The following is a 10,531-nucleotide window of genomic DNA, read 5'->3' on the forward strand; positions in this document are numbered from 1 at the left end:
GGCCTCCAGCATTTCCGGCAGCGGCCCAGGGGCCGGACGCGGCTTTGTGAACACCCTCCTCAGAGAGCCCCGTGCCCCTAGCCAGGGTCAGGCCAGGAGGTGGTGGGAGGGCTGCTTGCTCAGCCAGTGGGGGCTGTGGGGAGAGGGCCAGCAGGAAGTGGAGGCTTGCTGTTTCCCTCAGGAGCCCCCCACACTGGCCTCCCGGCTCTGGACACCATCACCTCCCAGCATCCTCTGCGGTGGCTCTGGGCTCGGCTGGACTAGGTGGTGGCTACCATCTCCTGACCATGGCTGTCAGCTCTTCTGCTCTTTGCCTCAGCTGAAACTGTATCTGGGGGCAGCTCAGGCACAACTGGGAAATCAGGGACTTTTGGGGGGCCATGTGCCCCACTCCAGGCCCCCCACGCCCACGTCCTGTGGTTCCAGGACACATCCTCCTCCCCCCTGCCCCACCCTCTCCAGCCCTCCTGGCAGCCAGATCCAGCCACTGCCGACCTCATCCAGTGCCTCCCGGTCTCAGCCCCAGCTTTCAGCAAAGGCAGGGCACACAGGCCAAAAAGAATTGTATTTAGGCACATAGTGTCCACCAGGGTCCAACAGACAGAAAGAGCTCAGTAAATGAGGTTTGGGGGAGGCAGGAGGGTGAGGGAGGAAAAACCCCAGTCAGGCTGTCCCCAGGGGCCTGACAGTGCCTGCTACTCCCACTCTGTGATACCCCCTGCCCCCACCCTGTAAAGCCTGGTGCACCCCAGCCCATGGCCTACCTGCCAAAGGGCTGCAGCCTCCAGACCCCAGCCAGGGCCGTTACAGCACTTCCTGTCACTATCTCCCGTGGCTGGCAGTGCTCCTTCTGGCCTAGATCCGATGAGAGAGTGAAGGGCCGGAGTAGGGAGGGCTGCTCCAGGGCCTGTCCGCCTGCGTCCTGTCCCAGGGGCTCAGGGAAGGTCTGAGAGCCCGTTTCATTCCGTCGTCCCGCCGTGGGAACACCGTTGCCCCTCCACCCCTCCAGGCCTGGCCAGCCTGGGACCAGAACTGCAGCTGGTCTGCAGCTTGTCTTGCAGAGCCAGGGCTGGGACAGCTGCTGACAGACTTGGCTGTCTGTCCACCTCCACAGCGTTCCAAGCCCTGCCTGTGCGCCAGACCACAGTGGAACATGGGGGTCAGATGGAGCTCGCAAGTTTGACCTTGCGCAAGAGCGTCACCCCCCAAGCCTCATGGCCTCACCTGTTAAATGGCCTTACTTCCCAGAGGGGACGCTGGACAACTGTGGTCTCCCCACATCTCAGCCCTGCTGGAAGGGACATAGGATAGGTGGCTGTGCTTTCTTCATCGGGGAGACGTGAACATGCAGCAACCTGCCTGGCCTGTGGACCAAGGCGTCACCTTGGTGGCTAAGGAAAATGAGACCAGTTGTTGTTGGTTGACCCTGGACCCTGGAGCTCCCACATGTGTCAGAATGGAACTGTGCCCCACACGGTTCCCAGTGGTCGATTGTTCAGCAGATGGTCAGCTCTTTTTCCAATGCCCCTCCTATCTTTCCGTCAGAAGCTGAGCACATTAACTGCGTTATCCAGAGACCCCAAGGAAAGGATGGGAGGCTGTTAATTGGACACTTAGGGTATGCCAGGCACAATGCCTGGGGTGGTATTTGGCCCCTGCAGTCAGATGCCTCAGGCACTATGCCAGAGCGCTTTTTTTTTTTTTTTTGAGCTGTGAGGCAGGGGTAGGGGTTTTTGTCATTGTTACTGCCCCATTATAGCATTACAGTGCTGACGCGTACAGGTGATGGGACTCACCAGACTCCCCCACTTGGGCCCAGGAAATCCTCCTTCCCACAGCAGCTGCCCTGTCTGCTCTCCTTGGTATGTGTGTATCACTATCCTGTGCCAGGCTTAATGGGCGGTGGAGGCATGGTGCCACCCTCAAGAACATTCTAGACAGGAGGGCAGGCAAGATGCAAACTAACCAAGAAAAGACAACACTGCCATCAAGGCAGCACCAGGAGAGAGGGACAGGGTGGTGGGGACCTCGAATGGATAACCAGGGAGCACTTCTCGGAAGAGGTGACATTCTCATCCACACCATACCGAGCCCTGAGACCAGGCAGAGCCAAGTGCACAGGAGAGGGAACAGGAGTGACGGAGCTAGGGAGGCAGGCTGCAGGGCCAGCGGGCCATGGGAAAGAGGGCCAGGGCAGCCAGCGAGGACTCCACCCGAGGTGGGGCGGTCCGACTCAGTTTACATGGAGGAAGGTCATAGTGCTAGGTGAGACAAAGACGCCTAATTCGGTTTCCTGTCTTTGAGGAAATTCCAATTAGATTTGAGGTGAGATGTACAGGCTGATAAGGTGACTAACAATTGTAGGCGAGGTGGGCCGGTCAGCAGGGAGCTGGGTTACAGGTCGGGGGGAAGGGGGCAGTCAGGACTTCCTTCAGCCTGAGCCGGGTCAGGTCCTGAATCAGGCTGGGGGGTGAGGCAGGGAGGGGGGCCACAGACAGGACCCAGTACAGGAGAGGATCTGGAGGGTCGTGCGAGTTTCCCCTTGCTGCTGTACTGCTTCTCTTACTGCTGTGGAGGTTGGAAAACTGACGGGTCTCAGGGGACAGGGGTCAGGTGTCGGCAGGGCTGGTCCCCTCTGGAGGCTCCAGGCTCCAGGGGCGAAGCCTTGTCCTGTCTTTTCCAGTGTCTAGAGGCTGCCCACATTCCTTGGCTCGTGGCCTCTCCTCTGTCTTCAAGTGCAACTGTCTACCTCTGCTTCTGTGGTCACAGCTCCCTCTCTCGGATCCTCATCCCTCTCAGAAGACCCTGGTGATGACAAGGTCCACTTGGACAACCCAGGGTCCTCTCCCATCTCAGATCCTTGACATGGTCACACTTGCACAGTCCCTTTTGCCTGGTGAGGGCCCAGGTTCTGGGGACGAGGACAGGGAGGTCTCTGGGGCCATTGTTATCAGCCGACCTCAGAGGTGATGACAAGGTCTATCTTTTGGCTGAGAATTTAGTGCCCTGAGGTCAGGATGGGAGAGGGGGCTGAGGAGCCACCGGAAATATCCACAGGATGTGACTGTTGCAGTGACCAAGCCGGTGGGGGGAGGGCCAGGAAGCTGGAGCTCTGGAATGGGACCCCTGGCCTCCCCCATCACCTGCTGTGAGACTGAAGGCCTTGCTGCTTCTCTGAGCTTCTCTCTGCAGGTGAGGGGCTTGGGCTGTGACAGAGGGACCAAGTTTGTAAAGCACAGGATGTAGTGCCTGGCACACGGTGGGTACCCAACCTGTGATGGGTTGTAAGGGAGCCCTAACCAAGGCGGGGCACATGGACCCGTGTGAGCGTACGCTGCGCAGGCCACCCCGGGGGAAATGACGTGGCCCACGCACTACCATCAGTCAATTCCAACTCATAGCTGCCCTTCAGGACGGTGGAACTGCCCCAGAAGGTTTCCCGGGCTGTCATCTATGGAAGCAGACTGCCTCATGTTTTTCCTGTGGAGGGGCTGGTGGGTTCAAACTGCTGACCTTTTGGTTAGCAGCCAAATGCTTTGACCATTTTGCTACCAGAGTTCCTGATCTGTCCCAGCCCCACCTTAAAAGGCCAAAAGCAAAGCATGCCCCAGGATGAACAGCTGTTATTACGGCCAAGAGGCGAGGGACCGTGCTGGGGCATACACGCGGTGCTTCATCAGTACGTGTTAGGTGGCTGAGAAGCAGGGTTTGTGGGGGTGCAGAGGTTGGGGGAGGCCCTGGGGAGTGGTCTCACAGAGGGGAAACATGGGCGGCAGGGACGGAGCAAGCAGCAGGGGCAGCCGTGGGCCTGGGCTGGGGTGAGCGGGCTCCTAGTGCTTGGGGAGGGGCATTCCTTGCTGGCGTCTCTTTGGCCGTAAAGTCCTTCGCTCCAGCCTTGAGCTGGCTGTGAACTGGCCTGGAGCTCATCCTGGGGGACAGGAGCAGCCACCATTCCACAGCCCAGGGCTCCAGCACAGGCAGGGCCCCAGGCAGGGCGTCCTGTTCAGAGGAAAGCCCCATCCTCTGCTACGTTCTGAACCAGTGTTGTGAGCACCCTGGGAATGTGTCAAAATGCAGCGTCTCAGGCCCCGCCCAGGCCTGAGACTCACAGCTTGCACTTTAACAAGACCCCTGGTACAGCGCGGGCACATTCCTGAAAGCTTGCTTTTGATGGCCAGGGGCAGGAGGGGGTGAGGCTGGGGGCCCATTGCCTGGAGTCCCGGGGAGCCGTCGGGGAGGGGGTGTCTGTTGAGCTGAGCTGTACAAGACAATTCCACTTTGGAGAGAGGCGTTGGAGTGACGGGGGCAGCTGCTCTGGACCAGGGCCAGGGGCAGCCGGCTGAACTGGGACCCTGCATTTTGGCCAGGCTGAGCTGGGGCACTGGGCCTGGGCCAGGCCAGGGATGGGGGCTGGCTCTCTGCTGAACGGTCATCATGCTTAAAATGGCCAAGTGGCACTGTTCTCAAGACTTGACGTGTGTCACCTCATCTACTGTACCGATAGCTTGATATAGGAGGGGATACCACCATCCCATTGTACAGGGAGGACAAGCGAGTCACAGCAAGGTGAAGTCACTTCCCAAAGTGACTTGCCTTGTAAGTGGCTTAGCTAGGATTCAAACCCACGTATCCTGGCTCTGCAGCCCTTGCTCACAGCCACTCTTCCAACTGCCTCTGGGGCACTGGCGAGCCACAGATGATCTGAGGATGGGGGAATGACATGAGCAAAGTGGAGTTTGGTGGTGGCATGGGGGTCCTAAGGAGACTGTTCCCCAATCCAGGCAGGAAGTGGTGTGACCCACCCAGGAGGGTGTCGCTGAGTTGCAGGTGCTGCTGAGAGGAGGTCTCAGAAGAATCTCAAGTCAAGGAGGTGGTGCGTCCACACCTATGGAGGGCCAAGGACAGGAGGCCAGGCCAAGGTCTCAGGGGATCACTGTGGCCACCTAGGGCAGGCAGCTGGACGCGGCCTGTCTTTCCTTTCCTTTTCCCTTATCTTTCCTGGGAGATAAAGCCAACTCCAGGCCCTTGGAAAACCCCTGCTGGCTGGGCTCCTCGAGGGCCTTCCTCTAGGCTCAGCTGGAGGACCTGGGTCAGGCCATATCCTGCCCTGCGTGGAGCTCAGGCTCTCGTGGGACAGGCCTTACAGGGACTCAGTTTGTCTCCTCCTCCATGGGATCTATTTCACTCCAGCCTGAGGGCAGAGAGCACTGCAAGGAGGCCAGGGGTGAGTCCCGCCCCGTGGCCCTGTGATGCTTTGAGGGCAGAGCGCAGCAGGGCCCAGGCGCCGGTTCCCTGACCTTTCTCGGTTTCCCTTCCTGTAGACATGGGAGATTCATAATGGTCATTTTATGAATCGAGTTATCACTTCCTTCGTTGCTATTATTTTAGTATTTGCTAAATATTTGTGCTGGTCCTCTTTTTGATTTTGATGTGAAGATTTATCATTTTTCTTTGAGGTTACCCTGTGATTTATAGTGTTCTTCAGTTTAGAACAGTCCGTTCTATCTTGTACTTGTCTTGACATCCCTACTATCTAGAAGTTCTGTAACGACACAGTTTTTTCCCTTTTTTGGTTTGTAGTTGTCCTCATTTGTCAATTGATGTCTCTGGTTCCTTGTTTACAATCTTGTAGGCTTATTTACTTTGGATACTTCCATAGCTGGGTTGGTTTCTGGGTTATGTCATCATGTGTGTTAATGGTAAGTTGTTAGTTGGCTGTTGTTGCTTCTCTGTCCAGAGGACTCCCTTTAGCATCTCTTGCAGGTGACCTGGTTTTAACAAATTCCTTTCATTTCTGCTTATCTGGAAATGTCCTAATTTCACCATCATATTTGAGAGACAGTTTTGCTGGGTACATAATTCTTGGTTGGAAATTTTTCTCTTTCAGGGTTTTATGTATACCATCCCATTGTCTTCCCACCTGCATGGTTTCTGCCGAGAAATCCGAGTGTAGTCTTATTGGTTGTCCCTTGTAGGTAACTTTTCGTTTTTCCCATGATGTTCTCATGATTCTTTCTTTGTCTTTGGTTTTGGTGAATTTGATGATGATATGTCTTGGTGATTTTGTTTTGGGGTCTATCCTGTTTGGGGTTCGTTGGACTTCCTGAATGGATATATTCCCTTCTTTGATCATATCAGGGAAGTTCTCTTCCAACAAATCTTGGACAATTTTCTCAGTGGTTTTATTATTCTCTTCTGTTCTGGAATTCCAATGACACGTAGGTTATCCATTTTGATGGTATCCCACGTGAACCTTAGGCTTTCTTCATTTTGTTTTGATCTTTTTTCTGACTGATCCCTTTCCAAAGAAGTATTCAGATATTTGTCTTCAATCTCATTAATTCTGTCTTCCATTGCATCAATTCTACTCCTTTGCCCTTTCAATGTGTTATCTATTTCTGACAATTTAGTATTAATCTTCTGAATTTTTATATATGGATTTTGAATCATTTCTAATTTTTCATTTATTTTGCCATTTTGTTCTTGTATTTTCTTCCAAAATTCTTCTAGGGTTTTATCTTGTGTTTTCCTTGATCTCTCAATCCTTTGAAGATACCTAAATATAATTCTTTTGAATTCCTTATCAGGGAGTTACAATGCTGCATCTTCCTCAGGGATGTCTTTTGGGTCTGTATCCCGGTCCCTTGTTTCTCCTGCTTGATCTTGCTTCTTTGTGTGGACTGTGTTGCTCTATTGTCTCTAAGGCATTGTGACGTTTTTGTGTTTATATTTAATTGGTGATTATATGTTGGAGTGACTCACCCACAATTTTCGTTTTCTTTGTATGTTATCTATACGGGCAGGGTACTGTGCTGTGCTCCTTAATTCACTAGTTGACAGCATTTATACACTCACCACCTGTCTCCTTTCCCATTGTCAGCCTCTTGTATGTTCCTGCCAACCTTAGCAAACAGAGCCTATTCTTAGGTCCCTGGAATCTGAGTGAGAATGCTATCACTTTAAAATCCAAACTGGTTGTCACTTGTAAAGATTCAAAATGGCTGCACCCTCGGTCACTTTAAATATCCAAAATGGCCACCGCTTGTTAACTTTCAAAATGGCTGTGCCCTCAGTCACTTTAAATATCATAATGGTCACTTTTGAAAGGCGCCCATCTAATGGGGTCGTTTTGAAGTCTTCTTGAGGACAATGAATGTGAAGGTCAGAGGAGAGCTGAGGAATCAGTGAGGACTCTTTTTTCCTGCAGAATTGTACCTCGGGGCCCCGGGGGAAGTCCTAATTATGGACTAACCAATCACAGATCAGCAGATACTTGCGGAGCCCCCACTGTGTGCAGAGCAGGGTTTTTGGTCTGGGGGATGGAGCATGAATAAGCAGACAGACCCCTGTTCCCATGCACTTTTCCATGCTGGTGGTGGTGTTTGTTATGTGTCGTGGTGTCGGACCTCATAGCGACCCTTCCTTGGGTTTCCGAGGTGGCATCGCTATGGAAGTAGATTGCCCCATCTTCCTTCCAAGGAGTAGATGGTGGGTTTGAACTACCAGCCTTCTGGTTAGCAGTCAAGTGCCTTAGGCACTGTGCTACATGCCTGGCATCTGGGTAAGTGATTACACGTCTCATCTCTTGAATCTTTGCCACAATCCTACCGAGAAGGCACTGTCTTCATCAGATTACCCACTTTTTTAATTAAGATAAAATACCCATTCCATGTAATTCACCCACCTGAAGTGTATGATTCCCTGGTTTTTGGTATGTTCACTGAGGTGTGCAGCCATCACTACTGTCTGATTCTATCACCCCCCAAAACAAACCCTGTACGTACCATGGGCAGTCCCTCCCCACATCCCTGCCCCCCGCTGCTGGCAACCACTCAGCTCCTTCTGTTCCTACAGATTTGCCTTTTCTGGACTTTTCTGAGCAGCAAAGCCCTTGTGTGTGGCTCTGTCACTCAGCACCATGTTCCGGCTCATCCGTGCTGCAGCATGAGTTGGCACTTCCTTCTAGTGTTGAGTCATTCTGTCGTGTGGCCACGCCACATATTGTCCCCTCATCAGCTGAAGGACATCTGGTGGTGTTTACTTTTTATTACCCATTTGAAAGACCAGGAAGCTGAGGTTAGACCTGTCACTGGCCCGAGGTCAACACCTACCCCAGGTACCACTCAGCTGTTCTGTTTCTAGGTATTCAATGCAAGACCAAACCCACCACCATCAAGTCGATTCCATACCCAAGAGACAGGATGACATACGTTCACACAGGGACCTACAGACAAGTGCTTGTAACAGCTTTATTCATAATAAGCCCACACTGGAAACAACGCACCTGCCCATCAGCAGGAGGTGGGGTCACCTGTGGTGGAACACAGCTCTGCAGTAAGGGCAGGGGGCTCACTCAGAGGCACACAGTGCTGAGCGGAAGGGCCACACGCAGGGGGCACACGGCATGTTTCTGCTGGGGTGGGCTTCTAGAAAAGCCAACAATAAGCTGACAGAGAGCAGGTTGCCTGTTGCCAGGGCTGGGGCGAGGGTGGGAGGCAACCAGGAGATGGGCTGAGGGAAGATTTGGGGGCAGTGGGAACATTGTGCAGTTTGATCGGAGTGGTGGTTACATGGCTGTATCCATGTGTCAAAGCTCGCCGATTGGTACCGTTCACAAGGATGCATCTTATTGTCTCAATTGTGCCTCAGTCAGGGAGCTCTGGTGGCATAGTGCCTAAGGCATTTGACTGCTAACCAGGAGGTTGGCAGTTCAAACCCACCAGCCACTCCTCGGAGGGAAGGTTGGGCAATACTTCTGTAATGATACTGCCTCGGAAACCCAAGGAGGGGTTGCTGTGAGTCGGAGATGACTCAATGGCACATAACAACAACAACAACAACATGCCTTGACCAAGTGAGTTTTGGAGCCTGGTGACCCAGTGGTTGAGAGCTCAGCTACTAACCCAAAGGGCAGTGGCTCAGTCTCTTTGTAGGAGAAGACCTGGTGATGTGCCCCAGTGAAGACTACAGTCTAGGAAACTTTCTGGGGCTTTTCTGCTCTGTCCACAGGGTGGCTATGAGTTAGGGCCAACTCCGCAGCACCTGGCAACGACAAAGTCGATTCAGGAACAGCCCTTGCTGCCCAGCCCCACCTGCCGGGGCTCTCTCTGTCCCACTTGGTCTCTGTGTTTGCTCAGTCTTTGAGTCCTGCCTGTGCTTGGCACACAGTGGGCCTGTAGGCAGGGCTACAGGTGCCAGGTAGGCAAGTCTACAGGTGAGGCAGAGCCTGGGACTGGGAGGACCCCACTTAGCATGAGTCCTAGGCCACAAAGCTAATTACTGCCAGGCTGCCCGCCCCCCGTGGGTCAAAAGCCATGTCCTGGCCCAGCAGCTGGGAGTGGGACAGCTGAGCCCGCTCTGGGGACAGGCTCCAACATGTCCCCTTCCAGGGTGGGGTAAATTCAGCAGGGAAGGGGGAGGGATATAGGGGGAGGATGGGGTGCAGGCTGAGGGCTGGATTGCCAAGGTCGAGTCCAGGCTCGTCCTGGCCACGCTGGCAAATGTCCTGACATGTCTTTGTCGGCAGAAGGCGGACGGTATGTTTTCTTCAGTGATTGATTTTATTTGTTGTTGGTGGTGAGAATATGCTCAGCAGAACACACACTCATTCAGCAGCTTGTCCGTGTGTGATCAGTGCCATGGCTTCCATTCTTGGAGTTGTGCGGCCCTTCGCACCCTCCTTTACCGCCTCGCTCCTCCCTCACTGACCTGAACTCACTGTCCCCTAAGCTTCCTGTCTAAAAGGCAGATGCCTTCCAGCCCTTAGCCTGGCCCTGAAGTCACCTCCTTCTATCCACACGCCAGTGCTAAGTGGTGGTGCCACCGATGTTATTCCCTTCCCACAGAGGCGGAGTCTCTAAGAGTCCTCTCAGGGATGGGCAGCAGGGCTGGGGGCTTTTGGAATTGTTGAGGGTTTGTACCCGTAGGGCTGCTCCCCTGCTAGATAGGCTCCTGCAGGCCTTGTTCTGTGCCTGGCAGAGAGGTCACTCAGCTAACAGTTACAGAATAGATAGGGGGGTCAGTGAACAGTTTGCTGTGTGACCCCAGTACACTTCTCCACCTCTCTGGACCAGCATTTCAACATCGGCAAAGTAGAGGATGGACATATCCACCTCAAATGGTTTCAGCCAAACTCCGAGAACCCAGGAAATAGAGACACGAGTCGGGGCCGAGCCTGGGACTTCCCAAGGCTCCTAGTCATTTTTAGCCCAGCTCCCCGGGGACCAGTGACCTGCACCATCCTTGGCCTGCCCACACTCGGCGAGTTCTTTTTATGGCTGCATGAACTCAGGCCACGTGCACAGCCAAAGTTAAACCCCAGAGGGTGGACACGTGGCCTGGGCAGGGAGTGGAGCAGATGGCAGGCCACCTGTTGAAGGGTGGCTGTGTGTCAGCAGCTCCCACCCAGCAGCTCCGTGCGGCCCTACCGCCTGCCTGCCTCTCTCCTTGCCTTGTGACCACTCTCCTCTACTCCTTGCTGGCCATCCAGGTGTCACCAGTGGGGGCTCCAGGTGTGGGGACCCTATCTGTA

Source organism: Orycteropus afer, unplaced genomic scaffold (genome assembly GCF_000298275.1).
Source record: "Orycteropus afer afer isolate SDZICR_OR568_19922 unplaced genomic scaffold, OryAfe1.0 scaffold00057, whole genome shotgun sequence".
Lineage (NCBI taxonomy): Eukaryota > Metazoa > Chordata > Mammalia > Tubulidentata > Orycteropodidae > Orycteropus > Orycteropus afer.